Below are 16,255 nucleotides of genomic sequence, written 5' to 3' on the forward strand. Positions count from 1 at the left end.
GATCGAGCGTTGTAACAAAAGCTTTGTTAAGATTTGATGATATTTTATTTCTTTGGACTGCAATTTTACTAGTGTATGTACTCCCTCTGTACCAAAATATAAGCACCATTTATAGGTTTGATTAAAGTTAAATTTTTTTCATTTGACCATAAATATTCTTATGAATGAATTATTTTAAATATAAATACTTATATATCATAATATTTATTTTCATAATGAATCTAGTAATATTATTTTTTATTTTATCTTATAGATCGTTATAAATTATTTATTAAAATTGAACAGGGACGGAGAGAGCATGTATTATGCGTTCCTATATTTTGCATTTTATGGAAAGACTGTCTCCTGGAATACATATATCAAGTTATATTGACATGATGGATGCCATACATACATACATACGAGAATACGTGCCACAGTCAAATTGCAACCGTGCTACACTGACACACATGTCTAGAAACTCATACAAACAGTGCAGTTGTTTTACCGCTTGAATATCTCTAAGGCTGTGTTTAGATCCGTAAAATAGTGGTAAAAAGAGTCACATCGGACACTGTGGTACACTGTAGCACTTTTAATTTGTTTGTGGTAATTGTTGTCCTACCATGACCTAACTAGACTCAAAAAATTCGTCTCGTCGTGTACATCAAAACTATGCAATTAATTTTTTTATTTATCTACATTTAATGCTCCATGCAGGTAAAAGATTTGATGTGATAGGTGAATAGTGAAGTTTGGAAAGAGAAATTTTGGAAGTGAACACAACCTAAGTCATAAAAATCGTAGTAGTTTTTTTTATTCTAGTAACGTTTTATATCGTTTTATTTACGCATTGGCTTCTAGCAGACCAATTAAGTTACATGCTATTTGGTACTAGGGTTTAAAAAACCGGTGGTACTGTTCAAAACCGGAACAGTAACACAAAAAAATTACTTTTGTATTTTTAGATTTAGAAGCCTAAAATATAAAAAACCGGATCCGGTTTTTCATCTCGGACCGGACCGGAAACGGGAAAAAATCCCGAAAACCGGCGGTTACCGGACGGGAAGTGAAACCCTGTTTGGTACTCCTACAACTCTGGCTCGAAGATCCATGTAGGATTTAAAGTTTGTAGAGACAAATATAGTATGTGTTTGATCTATCTAAATAACAAAAAACTAAACTAAATGCCATCATCGTGTCCATGCAGTTTACTGTTGACCCATAGTGTTTTTTTTTGTGTGTGCGCGCGCCTTGCTCTGCCCTGAATCGGTCGAATTCCGAATCCGAATCCGACTACGACGACGCTAACAGCTAACTCGTTCGAATTCCGAATCGATCGAGACTGCGTACGCGCGAAGCATGGATGCTCGGATCTCCCTGAATATATATCCCCGAGGCCGCAAGTCGATCTTCACTTCCCCCATCCATCAGGCAATCAACCGAGCAGAGGCGATGGAGGCAGAGGCGATGGAGGCGCCGCCGTGCACGGGCGGAGTGATGCACATGTCATCGGAGGACGGCCGCCGCCTCTGCATCACCGGGCTGTCCCTGGTCGATCCGGAGAAGGCCCGCGGCCAGCGCGTCAACGTCTGGGCCGAGGTCGGGCAGGAGAAGCGCGCGATCGGGAACTTGTCGTCCATGGAGCCCGAAGTGGCCGTGCCGCCGGTGGTGCTCGGCGGCGAGTTCATCCTGCGCCACGACCTCGCCGTGGCGGCCGCTGTCCTGCTGCACGTCCGCGTCCTTGGCCCGTCGGCGTCTGATGATGGCGAGGCACTAGCGGAGGCGGTTATTGTTCTTGGCGAGAACGACGAGCAAGAGTCGTCGGCCGACGACGACGCGGTGGGTGTGGGGATGGAGTACGAGCTTCTTAGCGAGGAGGACATGGCGGAGCGCTACGACAGCGACAACGAGGGCGGGAGGAGCAGGAGGGACAGCGGCGTCCCGCTCTTCGCCGCGCCGCCGGGGAGCGCCGTGCCGGACGGGGAGCTTCTTGGGCCGGCGCGGTTCGCCGCCGTCGAGAACACCGCCGCGTTCATGCGGCTCGCGGCGGCGGAGGCCGCCGGGGACGATGGAGGCAAGGAGATCGTCGTGCTGTACCGCTACACCCGCTTCTCGAGGCCGCGCGGCGGGCTGCGCGGCGTGCAGGCGTGCAGGCGGACGAAGCTCCACCGCCTCCGGTTCGCCGTCCCGCCCGCCGGCGACCTGGCGAGCTCGCTGGGATTGGCCGCGTCGTCTCTGGGTCCGCTGATCTACCCGGGCCTCTTCCGCCGGCAGCTCCAGGACCTGTGGACGCGCCTGGCGACGCCGGCGGCGATCAGCGCCATCCCGCCGCGGGCCGCGCGGCTCCAGGTGATCGTGGACGCGGGCATCCTCCGGCGCGAGGACTGCACGCCGGAGCGCATGGCGCACATGGGCGGTGTTGAATAAGTCTGGCACGTTCTAGTTAGGATAGAGTTTGTTTTTTCCTTCCGTTTCTTTCGGTTTGATTGAGCCCGAGTCGATTGGGCGCGTCCTGTAAAGGGGCTTGACGTGTGCACGTTCGCACGGAGTCCGTTAGATTGAGCGAGTCGCGCGGCACGTTCTGAGCTGGGGGATGGCGCAGCTCGTGATGGAGCGTGGCGTGCGGCGCGCGCGTCGTGGCCGGCATGGCCTGCATGCTTTGATTCTATATATAGCAAGAAAAACAGAAAACGCGGTGGTTCTGAGGCCGCACCAAAATCCAGTCTCGCGTGTGTGTGTGCTTCTGCGTGTTTTGCCCGTTCGGCGACTTCGTCTTCCTCGGCTCCGGCGACCGGCCCAACTCCGGCGAGGGTTGGAACAATTGGCATCAGAGCCGGGTTGAGAGGAAGGCGCGATGGTGGGGGGGTCTGTGCCGCACGGCGGGCGCTCGAACACGCCGCCACGCCGCCGCCGCCTGTCACTCTCCCCCACGCCGCGTCGAGGCCGAACCGGGCCGCAGATCGTCGTCAGGCGCACGGTCAAGGAGGCCAACGCCACCGTCCAGTACTCGATGCTAACCCGCACCAACTATGAGGAGTGGGAGATGCTCATGCAGGTGAACATGGAGGCGGCCGGGATCTGGTACGCGATCGAGCCGTACGACGGTGAGGAGGTGGAGTACCGCGACGACCGTCTCGCCCTGGCGGCCATTCTCCGCTCCGTCCCAACGGAGATGCTCCCCACGCTCCGTGGCAAGCGCACGGCGCGAGCCGCGTGGGAGGCCGTGAGGACGATCCGGGTCGGCGTCGAGCGTGTGCGCGAGAGCAAGGCCCAGCAACTCCGGCGCGAGTTCGCTGCGCTGAGCTGGAAGGAGGGGGAGTCCGCTGAGGATTTCTCCGTGCGCATCACCGGCCTCGCCAACAACCTTCGCGTACTCGGCGACAACATCTCCGACATCGACATCGTACGCAAGATGCTTGACACCGCGCCCGAGCATCTGGAGCAGATCGCCGTCGCGATCGAGACCCTCCTCGATCTGAACGACGTCTCGGTCGAGGAGGTCACCGGGAGGCTGCGTGCCGTCGAGCAGCGTCGTCGCAAGGCGGCCCCTGTCGTGGACAGTCAGGGCCGGCTCCTGCTGACCCAGGAGGAGTGGACGGCGAAGCTGAAGATCGGGGAGAAGGGGAGCTCGAGCGGCTCCGGAGGCTCTGGCGGCTCCGGCGGCGGCGCCAGGAACAGAAGGGCTAGCGCGTCACGCGGGCGCGGGCGCGGCAATGGCGGCACTCGTCAGGCTGTCGGGCCGGGCGATGGCCTAGGCGGCCAGCCCAAGAAGGGCGACAAGTGCCGGTACTGCGGGAAGAAGGGCCACTGGGCCAAGGAGTGCCGATCCCGGCTACGTGATGAGGCCCATCTGGCTCAAGGCGAAGAAGAGGAGTCCATGTTGATGGTGGCCACAGCAGAAGTCAACGCCACATCTTCCCCCTCCACGCCGATCTCCACAGCACCGCCGGCGGCGCCTGCTCCGATCCACCTCGATGAGAGCAGGCTCTTCGTCCAGCTGGGCGATGAGCACCAGGGAGAGTCGACCAGATGGATCCTCGACACGGGCGCCACCAACCACATGACGGGCGCGCGATCTGCCTTCTCCGAGCTCGACACCGGCATCCGCGGCACGGTCAAGTTCGGCGACGGCTCCGTCGTCGGCATCGAGGGGCACGGCACCGTCCTGTTCAAGTGCAAGGGCGGGGAACATCAGGCGCTAGAGGGAGTGTACCACATCCCGCGCCTCACCGCCAACATCGTCAGCTTGGGGCAGCTGGACGAGGAGAAGTACAAGTGGAGCTGTGAAGATGGAGTCCTCAGGGTCTGGAACACGCAACGTCGCCTGCTCGCCAAGGTGGTGCGCTCTGCAAACCGCCTCTACATCCTCAAGCTCGACATCGCAAGACCAGTCTGCCTCGCGGCGCAGGGAGGCGACGCGGCCTGGCTCTGGCACGCGAGGTTCGGCCACCTCAACTTCCGCGCGCTCGAGAAGCTCGCTCACGACGGCATGGTGCGCGGACTGCCCCTGATGAACCACGTCGACCAAGTGTGCGACAGCTGCTTGGCCGGGAAGCAGCGGCGTCTGCCGTTCCCGTCCGAGGCCAAGTATCGCGCCGAGAACAAGCTCGAGCTGGTGCACGGGGACATCTGCGGGCCGGTCACGCCGGCGACGCCAAGCGGGAACAAGCTGTTCCTCCTCCTCGTCGACGACCTGAGCCGCTACATGTGGCTCATGCTCCTGAGCAGCAAGGATCAAGCGGCGGGAGCCATCAAGCGCTTCACGGCGTGTGCGGAGGCGGAAGCTGGGCGGAGGATGCGCACACTGCGCACTGACCGCGGCGGCGAATTCACGGCGCACACGTTCGCGGAGCACTGCGCCGAGCAGGGGATCCAGAGGCATCTCACCGCGCCATACACGCCGCAACAAAACGGCGTGGTCGAGAGGAGAAACCAAACGGTGATGGGGATGGCCAGAAGCATGATGAAGGCCAAGTCGTTGCCGGGCTGGTTTTGGGGGGAGGCAGTGAACACTGCCGTGTTCCTCCTGAACAGAGCTCCAACACAGAGCATCGCCGGCAAGACTCCGTTTGAGGTATGGCACGGCGTCAAGCCCCCAGTCCACTTCCTCCGCACGTTTGGCTGTGTTGCACATGTGAAGAATGGCAGCCAGCGTCTTGCCAAGCTCGACGACAGAAGCACGCCCATGGTGTTCGTCGGATACGAAGCAGGAACCAAGGCGTACCGCTTCTACAACCCGGCGTCGCGGCGCGTTCACGTGTCGCGTGATGCCGTGTTCGAGGAGGAACGGAGCTGGGAGTGGGGCACCGAGAAGGGAGATGGACCCGACGACGACGTCGAGCCATTTCAGGTGGAGTACACCACCATGGTGCCGGTGGGGCAGGGAGGCCCTGCCACGACGTCCCCAACCTCGACCACAAGCCCTGCGACACCGCCCGCGCCCACGACGCCGCCTACACCGGTCCCTGCGCCTGCACCAGCGATCGAGTTCGCCTCTCCTCCAACCGGGGAGCTCGATCTGGACGGCGACCACGACGACGACGCTCCTCTCCGCTTCCGCACTCTGGACAACATTCTTGGGGCATTCTCGCCTCCAGGACCTGCAGAGCGGGAGGTGGCAGAGGAGCTCATGGTGGCGATCGGCGACGAGCCAGCAACGGCTGAGGAAGCCAAGCACATCGCGGAGTGGCGTGACGCGATGATTGAGGAGATGGCGTCCATTGAGCACAACCAGACCTGGTCTCTGGTGGACCTGCCGGCGGGACAGCGCGCCATCGGCCTAAAATGGGTCTTCAAGATCAAGAAGGACGAGCACGGGAACATCACCAAGCACAAAGCCCGGCTCGTCGCGAAGGGCTACGTCCAGCGCCAAGGGATCGACTACGAGGAAGTGTTCGCGCCGGTGGCCAGGATGGAATCTGTGCGTGTGCTTCTGGCCGTGGCTGCTCACAAGTCATGGTCAGTACACCACATGGATGTGAAATCGGCGTTCCTCAACGGCGATCTGGCAGAGAAGGTTTATGTGCAGCAGCCGCCCGGTTTCGTCGCCGCCGGGCATGAGCGCAAGGTGCTGAAGCTGCACAAAGCCCTCTACGGCCTCAAGCAAGCGCCACGCGCATGGAATTCGAAGCTCGATGGCAGCCTGCTCGCGCTCGGTTTTGCTCGGAGCGAGTGCGAGCACGGACTGTACACACGCGGCGACGGCGAGAAGCGGCTGGTGGTGGGGATCTACGTCGACGACCTCATCATCACGGGCGGCTCCACCGAGGTGATCAGCGAGTTCAAGGAGGAGATGAAGTCGTTGTTCCGTATGAGCGACCTCGGGGTGCTCTCCTACTACCTGGGGATCGAGGTCAGGCAGGGGCGGCGCGGCATCGAGCTCCTGCAAGCTGCCTACGCCAAGAAGATTCTGGACAAAGCGGGCATGGGAGCCTGCAACCCGTGCGCGACGCCGATGGAGCCCAGGTTGAAGCTGTCAAAGCAAAGCACTTCACCGGCGGTCGATGCAACTGAGTACCGCAGCTTGATCGGAAGTCTGCGGTACCTGATGAACACAAGGCCGGACATGGCGTTCGCCGTGGGCTACCTGAGCAGGTTCATGGAGGACCCAAGGCAGGAGCACATGGCGGCGATGAAGCACTTGCTCCGGTACGTGGCTGGCACGATCGACTACGGTTTGGCGTACACCAGCAACGCCGAGCTCAACCTCGTCGGCTACAGCGACAGTGACATGGCCGGTGATGTCGACGACCGGAAGAGTACAAGCGGCATCCTCTACTTCCTCGACGGCAACCCGGTAGCGTGGCAATCGCAGAAGCAGCGCGTGGTGGCACTGTCTTCGTGCGAAGCAGAGTATATCGCCGGGGCAGCGGCAGCTTGTCAGGGTGTCTGGCTCCGGCGGCTGCTGCAGGACATGGTGGGCGCCGGCGTGCCTCCACCTCAACTCAAGATGGACAACCAGTCCGCGATCGCCCTCAGCAAGAATCCGGTACTTCACGATCGTTCTAAGCACATTGATACAAAATTCCACTACATTCGTGAATGCGTGGATGGCGGGGCGGTGCGCCTGGCGTTTGTGAGCACCCAAGGGCAGCTCGCGGACATCATGACGAAGGCGCTCGGGAAGTCCAAGTTCCAGGAGCTTCGCGAGTTGATCGGCGTCATCAAGCTGAAGTGAACGGCGCCAGACCTTAGGGGGAGATTGTTGAATAAGTCTGGCACGTTCTAGTTAGGATAGAGTTTGTTTTTTCCTTCCGTTTCTTTCGGTTTGATTGAGCCCGAGTCGATTGGGCGCGTCCTGTAAAGGGGCTTGACGTGTGCACGTTCGCACGGAGTCCGTTGGATTGAGCGAGTCGCGCGGCACGTTCTGAGCTGGGGGATGGCGCAGCTCGTGATGGAGCGTGGCGTGCGGCGCGCGCGTCGTGGCCGGCATGGCCTGCATGCTTTGATTCTATATATAGCAAGAAAAACAGAAAACGCGGTGGTTCTGAGGCCGCACCAAAATCCAGTCTCGCGTGTGTGTGCTTCTGCGTGTTTTGCCCGTTCGGCGACTTCGTCTTCCTCGGCTCCGGCGACCGGCCCAACTCCGGCGAGGGTTGGAACAGGCGGTTCGCTGGCGGCCCGTGCGCTGGACGCGTGGCCCGCGTACTACCACGTCGGCATGGACCTGCACCTGCCGGAGCCGGTGCCGGTGCCGGCGAGCAGCAGGAGGGTCGGCGAGGACGAGGAGGAGGAAGCGGAGGAGTGCTGCGTCTGCTTCGAGGTGCTGGCGAGCGGCCTGGCGACGTGGCCGGGGTGCGGGCACGTGTTCCATGGCGCGTGCGCGGAGAAGACGCTGGCGAGGAGCGAGATGTGCCCGCTGTGCAGGCACAAGCTGTCGGACCCGCTTGCCCACAAGAACACCAACATGCGTTCACAGTCTGCAGTCGGCAGCTAGCGTGCAGTGATCGAGAGCGATGTAACAAAATCTTCAGTAGTCTTCAGTCTCTAAACTAGCTAGGTCGAGGTAAAAGGTTCCTCGTGTTTGATCAATGGAACACTTGTTATGACACGTGGAACTACAAATCGACGTTACAAACCTAGCATCGTTGATGAACGTAACGCCAACCGGCGTGTAACAGAAAACGGGCATGCCCACCTTGACGTGCTGCCCTTCACAGGCTGAATAGTAGACCTACGACTATCCTTTCAAAGGGTCCATGAAGCCTTTCACAGCGATGATGCCATGTCGTCCAGCGCCGTAGATCGAGCAGGTAGGCCACCAACCCAATTAATCAGTTTAGATAGTTTTCAGTTTGTGTTAAGTCAAATATTTTAAACTTTGATTATGAATAATTTTTTTATGTTGAGTTTGAAAATATGAAAGCGATGTAAGTAGATTCGTCTTGAAATGTAGTTTCGTAAAAATATATATTGACTATATTTATAATTTTTTATAGTAAAAAGATAGCGGTCAAAGTTATTTTTAAAGACCGTGTTGATGTCTCAACTCTAAAACGACTTCCTTTACGAATCCGGATGGAGTATCATATCACGGTCATATTAATATTGTTTGCTACTGCACCAAAGGCAGGTTTCAGATCACCCCATCGGCCATCGCCTTCTTGTACGGCATGCTGCATATAGCTTGTGAATTGATACCAGTGTCGATGCTTATCCTGTCAGAACCAACAATATCACAAATCAAACCGGGTGGAAACAAAACTTGAGGTAACAAAACTCAGTCCATCGAGGTAGCTGAACGTAGTTAGAAGAACTCGCATTCTGCCAGACATTGGCTGTGCCGACGCGCTTTTGTCGTTGCTGCTCCCTGAATAATCAGAGGGGTTTGTTCTCGAGCCATCGTTTGATGATGTGGTTAGTTAGAATGTGACGCCTCGAGGTCTGACTCTCAAACAAGCTCAGATGGCACGAGCAACCAAAGCCTGTGGGCGACCGGCTTATATATACGGGGCCAGCTAATTGGCGAGCGCGCGCCAGCACTGATGGTAGCGAGCAATTTTCCGACAGCCCTTTCTTTCCCTTTCCGGTAATCAAAGCGTACTCCCTTTTCCGGTATTAGCTTTCCCTTTTTTCATTCTCGCTAGTGAAGGGAAAGAAAACAAGTAAGAATGATTCTTTCGGTAATAGGAAAGTGCACCTGCGCCATCGTGATTTCGAGCATATCAAACCTGACCGCCACAAATATTTGGAGAGCTTCCGTTAACCACCCCGGCTTGGCTAATCAGGGCGCGCTCACCTGAAAAGTTACGAGCCCGTGCATAACTTGTACACATAACCTTTTCCAATCAATTTTTTATAAAAAAATTGTACGTGCATAACTTATTTCAGATAACCATCGGGTGACATTTTTTTAGCATAACTTTTTAGATGAAAATTTCTCAGCACATCTTCTACGATACTTTTATCCATAACTTTTTCCAATCAATTTTTTATAGAATTACTTTTTAACATAACTTTCTCGACACGTACAACATAACTCTTTCAGCCTTCTTACTAAAGAATAATTTGAATATAACTTCAATGTAAATGTTATCAGGAAATTTTCTTACACAGCTTTGATGCCTAAGTTCGGCATCGGCATGTGTGTAACAAATGCAACTTCTCGGTATAACTATTTAGAATACTTGGAACAAAATATTTTTCAAAAGAACATCTCGGAAACATAAGGTAAACGAAAAAGACTGAAAAAAGAAAAAGAATACTAGGTATTGCAAAATGTAAAGGAAAAATTTATACATATGTATATAGATTATGCACATAAAGGATCTGTTGACACTAATTTGCGGCAACACACTCGAATGCGCTAGAACGCGCGTTGATCGTCGACACGATCTTCATCAACGGGCTCCCTGCGCACAGGGCGGTCAGACCGGTTATGACGACCGGTCAGACCGGTTCTACAGAGAACGCCGCGAAGACCTAAAATCTCGACCTCGGGAGGGACCCGTCAGAGCTCGTGGATCTAGGGTTGCTCTGAGGTCGGCAGGCCACTCAGAACGCCATCGAACGCCGTGGAGACGAGCGAAGAACAACATATGGGGTTGGAAAAGTTAGGGTTTAGAGGTAAAAAGTAAAGGATAAATGTGTGAATCGATTGGGATTACCTCAATCGGCCTTAGCCTTTATATTTATAGGCCGGGGAAGTCGTACCCCTCTCCAAGTCGGTTTATACAAGAATTTCCAAAATAAAATGAAGCCTACTCGGATTACAACTGGACAGACCGGTCTGACCGTTCGGCCTCTGAACTGCCAGAATTGGCTGTCAACATATGCCCCCCTGCTTTTTGGTGAGTTTCACAAGCCAAAAAGCAAGAACTATCCTGATGTACATGTTTTACACAGAGCATACAAGTCTAAAAATAAAACTAAGGGCGATTTCCAATACCGGCCATTTTCGTCCTCATGCACTTTGCCATACGCTAGGATAGAACTTCTTCAAGTACCTCCCATTGATAGCCCTTGGTAGATGCTCACCTTGCACCGTCTCCACCATATACGAATTACCGGAGATAACTTTAATAATCTTGTATGGACCCTCCCAACTTGGTGATCATTTGCAAAACTTGTTGCTTTTCATCCCAAGAGGCAAAATTGTCTTCCAAACCAGATCCCCAACTTGAAAAGATTTAAGTTTTACCTTTTTGTTCTAAGCTCTGGCCACCCGAAGCTTGTCTTTCTCAATCTCCTTCAAAGCCTTCAAACGCTTGTCGGTCACCTCATCAATATTATCCATCATCAAATCATGGTAATCAACAGCGGAAAGGTTATTTTGCTTTGCCAATCTATATGCATCCAGATTTACCTCAACGGGTAAAACGGCCTCTTGACCAGACACAAGCTCAAAAGGAGTAACCTTAGTAGCACCATGTCTAGATATACGATGAGCCCACAATGTTTCGGATAACACTTCATGCCACCTCTTAGGATTTTCTTCTATCTTCTTCTTGACAAGTTTGATCAAAATCTTATTACTAGACTCAGCCTGCCCATTGGCCTGAGCATAGTATGGAGATGAATTGAGCAACTTAATCTTGTAAGATTCGGGGCAAAGGCAGGCACCTCTTTTGATATAAATGAAGAACCTTGATCCGTTGTCAAAGTTTATGGAATGTCGAATTTATGAATAATATGCTCAGTAATAAACTCAATTATCTCCTTATGTGTCATATTTTTCAAAGGAACCGCTTCGGTCCATTTAGTGAAATAATCCGTAGCAACCATCACAAAACGATGCCCCTTTGAAGATGGAGGATTAATTTGTCCAATGAAATCCAACCCCCAACCTCGTAACGGCCATGGTTTAATAATAGGATGCATCAACGCAGCAGGTACCAATTGCAAATCACCAAACCGCTGACATTCTTCACATCCTTTATAGTACTTGAAACAATCGGATAGCATGGTGGGCCAATAGAAACCGGCCCTTCTAAGTAACCACTTCATCTTGGGAGCTGATTGATGAGTACCACAAATACCTTCATGAACCTCACCCATAGCAACCCGGGCCTGATCCGAGTCTAAACACTTGAGAAGCAAATCTTCGGCAGTTCGACGATAAAGTTCATCGTCAATTAAAACGTACTTGAAAGCCAAACGCCGAATATTTCTCTCTGCACCACGACCAGGATATCTCAAATACGATATAAAAGGAACCCTCCAATCCTGGGCTTCGGCCGAGACAATTGAATCATCTTTTTTGGCCGAATCAGAACCAGCACCTGCATCACCGATCAGACCGGTCTCGCTGACCGGTCGGACCGGTGCATCCAGAACTAGACACTCGGCTTTCGTTTGCATCGGCTTGCGAATGTTAAAATATTTTTTCGTAATATTATAGCCAGATGCTTGCTGAGCCAGAGTATTTGCCTTTCCATTCTCTTCCCTCGGAATATGTTTGATAATAAATTCATCGAAGGAAGAAATAATATCGAGGCATTTATCAAGATATGCATTTAGAGAACCATTATAGCACTGGCATACCTTAGATACTTGCTGCACCACCAGAAGAGAATCTCCAAAGGCTTCAACATGCTTCACGCCCATGAATTGCAATAATTCCAAGCCAAATAGAAGAGCCTCATATTCAACTTGGTTATTTGTGCATTCTTCTTCCAATCGGTTTAAAAATTCAAAAACAGCACCATTCGGAGAAATAAGAACAGCACCAATCCGTTGACCATCATCACAAACCGATCCATCAAAGCACAACTTCCATGGTGTGCAAGTAATATAGCCGACTTCTAGATCATGCTTGTCATTAATCCGATGCTCAACAATAAAATCCGCTATGATTTGGCCTCTCATAGATTTCAAGGATTCACAAGCCAAATCATATTCAACTAAAGCATAAGCCCACCCGCTGATTCTATCACTTAAAATCTGAAAGAGCATCTAGGCCCCTAGTGGGTTTTGGAGTATTGAGTGACAACACGATTAAAGGACTAACTTGTTTACATGAGATCATGAGCAGGTATTTAATTAAGTAATGGAAACTAAATGAGATGGCTCATGTGTTGCAAGCAAGTGTGTTTATCCCATTGGTAAAATGTGTATGTGACAAGCAAAACAAGAAAAGAAAAATAAAGCAAGGTATTCATGGTTGATATAAAAGCTCTAATATGAGAAGGCTTGTTTCGGTTTAAAATGGGATTTAAAAGTGACAAGTAAAGGTTTTGTGAATGAGATGTGATATGCTTATGCATAATCTCAAATATGGAAGATCTTGTCACATGTGATAAATGGTTATTAACTAAAGAAGCAAGCAAGGCAAAAGAGAATGAGACATGAGTTGATGCATATATGATGTCTCAAATTGGAAAGCTTGCATATAAGATTGAATTGAGAATTCAAACTGACAATGAAGATTTTATGCATGACACAATTCAATATAAGTTCAAGATGGACGACTAGGATAAAGGTAGAGGACCGAGAGGCGTGTTTCAAGAGGCTACGCAAGCGACAGCTTGGGGGGAGCAAAGAGACCGATATGGGTCAAAGGCCGGAGATCCTAGAGTCATGCATGGAGAGCTCTATGTTGAAGAGTGTCATTATTCAAGTAAAGAAAGTGACTTGTGAATCAAGTTGGATTTCACTCCTATGCAAATCAAAGATTCAAAGTCACTAGCTTAAAGCGGGTATGCTCAAAGAATGAAGATGTTGATGCCCACAAAGTACTGAAGAAAGGACGGCATGATCAAAATGGATTTCATTGTAAGTTAAATGTGATACAAACCTACATGAAGCTATATGTGATGCAAGGATGAAGAGTGGGAATTCGGGAATGGGTTTCTAGGTACTAAGCTTGTAGAAGGGCAATTGTGGTTGTGCCGAGGAACCAATGCTAGGGTGACGAAACGTTCTTTGGGTTCAACTTGAAGAATCTTTGTCATTTGTGGTGTTCATGTTGGCAAGTATCAATCTTTCTAGAATCTTGTTGTGAAGACGGTGACTTGAACTAGAAGTGGATTTCATTCAAGGATAAAGGTTCAAGGTCACTAGCTCAAGGAAGATGTGCTCAAAGTAAAGAAGCCAAGTTGGATGCACACCTCAGATTGTGATTGATCAACACACGGCATAGGATGAAAAAGAGAAGCTCAAGATGTTGAAATGTAATTTATCTTTGATCTTGAGTTTAGGTATGCCATACTATCAAGAGGGATGCATCACAATGGTCTTTGGTTTAGTCTCAGTGCTCAAGTAACCCATGTGAGTTGAGAGAGATACAAAAGCATCACGTGCATATTTTAACTTTGCTGCCAGGGAAAATCCGGAAGTTCCAGATTTGTAATCCGGAAGTTCCAGATTTGGCACACGTGGCACTAACGGCTAGTTGGTTTTAAAATCCGGAGGTTCCGGGTTGTATAATCCGGAAGTTCCGGGTTCTAACTGTCACATAACGACTAGTTTTGTTGGGACTAGCTATTTATACCCCTTAGCCCCCTCCTTGGTGGGCTGCTGTTCCAGGCTCTATTCTGTTGATTGCTGGTCGTCCCAAGAAGCTTGGTAGCCATAGTTGAGCTCTCACCAACCTCTCTTTGTGAGATTGTGTGATTAGTGTATATCCTTGAGTTGGGTTGAGAGAGTGAATGTTTGAGAGCACTAGAGAGCACAGCAAACCTTGAGCACTTGAGATTAGCCGTGATTTGTGTGATTCGCATTTGTTACTCTTGGAGGTGAAGCCTCCTAGATGGCTAGGCGTCGCCGGCTAGCTCCCAAGGATTGTGGTGAGCAGCGAAAAGTTTGTTGCAGCACCGATCTTGTGCCACGAGGGCGCATGATCATATAGTGGAAGGAGGAGATAGATTGACCTTGGGGTCGATACAAGCTTCCTCAACGGAGACTAGGATTCACATGTGGGTGCACGGGGTGAATCTGAACTTTGGTAAAACAATTCCTTGTGTTCATTGCATTTACATTTACTCGTGGATTTGAGGAGTTCTCCATTAGATACTTGTGTCTTGGAGAGATTGTTGTTTTGTTTTGCAGGATCTGTGTGAACCTGCTAAAGGAACTTAACTGGGCAGACTCTACAATTGGGGTTTGAATTTATTTTCATTTACTAGCACTACTTTTATTGTGTTCACTCTGTTCTGAGTGAACTCGGAAGTTCCAGATTGACAAACCCGGAAGTTCCGAGTTCACCCTACTGTCTAGCCCAAATCTGGAAGTTCCGGATTTGAAACCCGGAAGTTCCGGGTTTGGCAGACAGACAATTTTATCTGCTGCGTTTGAGTGAAAATTTGTAGGAGCGCCTATTCACCCCCTCTAGGCGACATCACGGTCCTTTCAATTGGTATCAGAGCCTAACTTCACATCAAAGCTTAACCGCCGTGAAGAAATGATGTCGACGTCCTATGAGGTACCCATTGAGCCGCTTGTAAGTGATGACTCAAATTATGCTTCCTGGTCCATTCAGGTTTGTAAACATTTGCGGAGGCTTGGTCCGCTTGCTGAACGGGTTGTAGTTGCAAGCGTCCTTCCTCCAAATTCTAGTTGGAAAAATGTTGATATAACAAATCAAAGGGAAATGGATTGCATGCAACTCAATGCGTTAGTTACTGATTATTTGCTGAGTAATGTATGCGCAGAAATTAATGATATCATTCTTGAGGATGAAGAAATGCGAGAAAATGCTCATCTCATTTGGAAATTTCTCAAGAATCTTTATGATAAAGATTGCTCAGTACCATCAGTAATCAGCACAGCTTATCAAAAATCATCTGATAAGAGTTGGGAAGACAAAGTTACAGAAACCAGTGACTCAACTCTAGAAATTACAGCAAATCCGGAAGTTCCGGATTCAGAACCCGGAAGTTCTGGATTTGAGAATAATGCTAAAATATATCAATCAGATGATGAATCAGCCTCTAATGGTTCTGCTCAATCACATTATGGTTATCATCAGAGCTTTGTGGCCACAGCTGAAGACAATTCAGATTTAGATATTGATAATGGTAGTAATTGTGATAGTGATGATGACGACGAGGAGCTAATGCTTGAACTTAGAAAAATAAGCAAGAAGACAGAGAAACAATCATTGGGCTGATGAAAAATATGAATAAGCAAGATCAAGAAATAAAGAAACAAAAGAAGGTTCTCAACAAAAAGGATGATGAAATCAAATGCCTTGCTCTAGTAGAAGAGAGAAATCATAATCTCAAGACTCAAGTAGATGAGCTCACAAACAAGCTTATGTATGAGCAAACTCATGGTATGGAAGTCAAATGCTCAAATGAAAGGCTTATGGATTCATTTGCCACCCTAGAGATAGCTCATGAGGTCATGGTTACAGTGGTAAAGTCAAATAAGCAAATTGACAACACTTGCTCACAAAATGAGAACAACGAGAAACAATCTTGGTATGGGTAAGTAATCGTGGAAGATTGCAATGATGACCTAGCTCTAGAAAATGAAGTGCTCAAACAAGAGGTTGAGAGGCTCTCACAAGACTTGTCAAAATTGAAAGGCAATAGTGTTGTGCAACCTTCTCAAGATAACCGTGCAACCATGGTGAAGAAGCTTGAGAAGGGGTCCACCGTGCAAAACTCATGCAACCTTATACACAAGTCAAAGGAGAGCAAGTCTCAAACAAAGAAAAAGGATTTAGCTCATGTCAAATGCTTCAAGTGCTCCAAATTGGGACATTATGCTTCAATGTGCTCAAATATGCAAGAAGGCCAGAAAACTCTCTCCAAGAGACAAAGAAGCCTTACCAAAAGAAGATGTTTTGGCTGCTGCAAAATGGGACACAGAATTGCAACTTGCCCAGATA

The sequence above is a fragment of the Panicum virgatum genome, chromosome 6K (genome assembly GCF_016808335.1).
Source record: "Panicum virgatum strain AP13 chromosome 6K, P.virgatum_v5, whole genome shotgun sequence".
In the NCBI taxonomy this organism is placed as follows: domain Eukaryota; kingdom Viridiplantae; phylum Streptophyta; class Magnoliopsida; order Poales; family Poaceae; genus Panicum; species Panicum virgatum.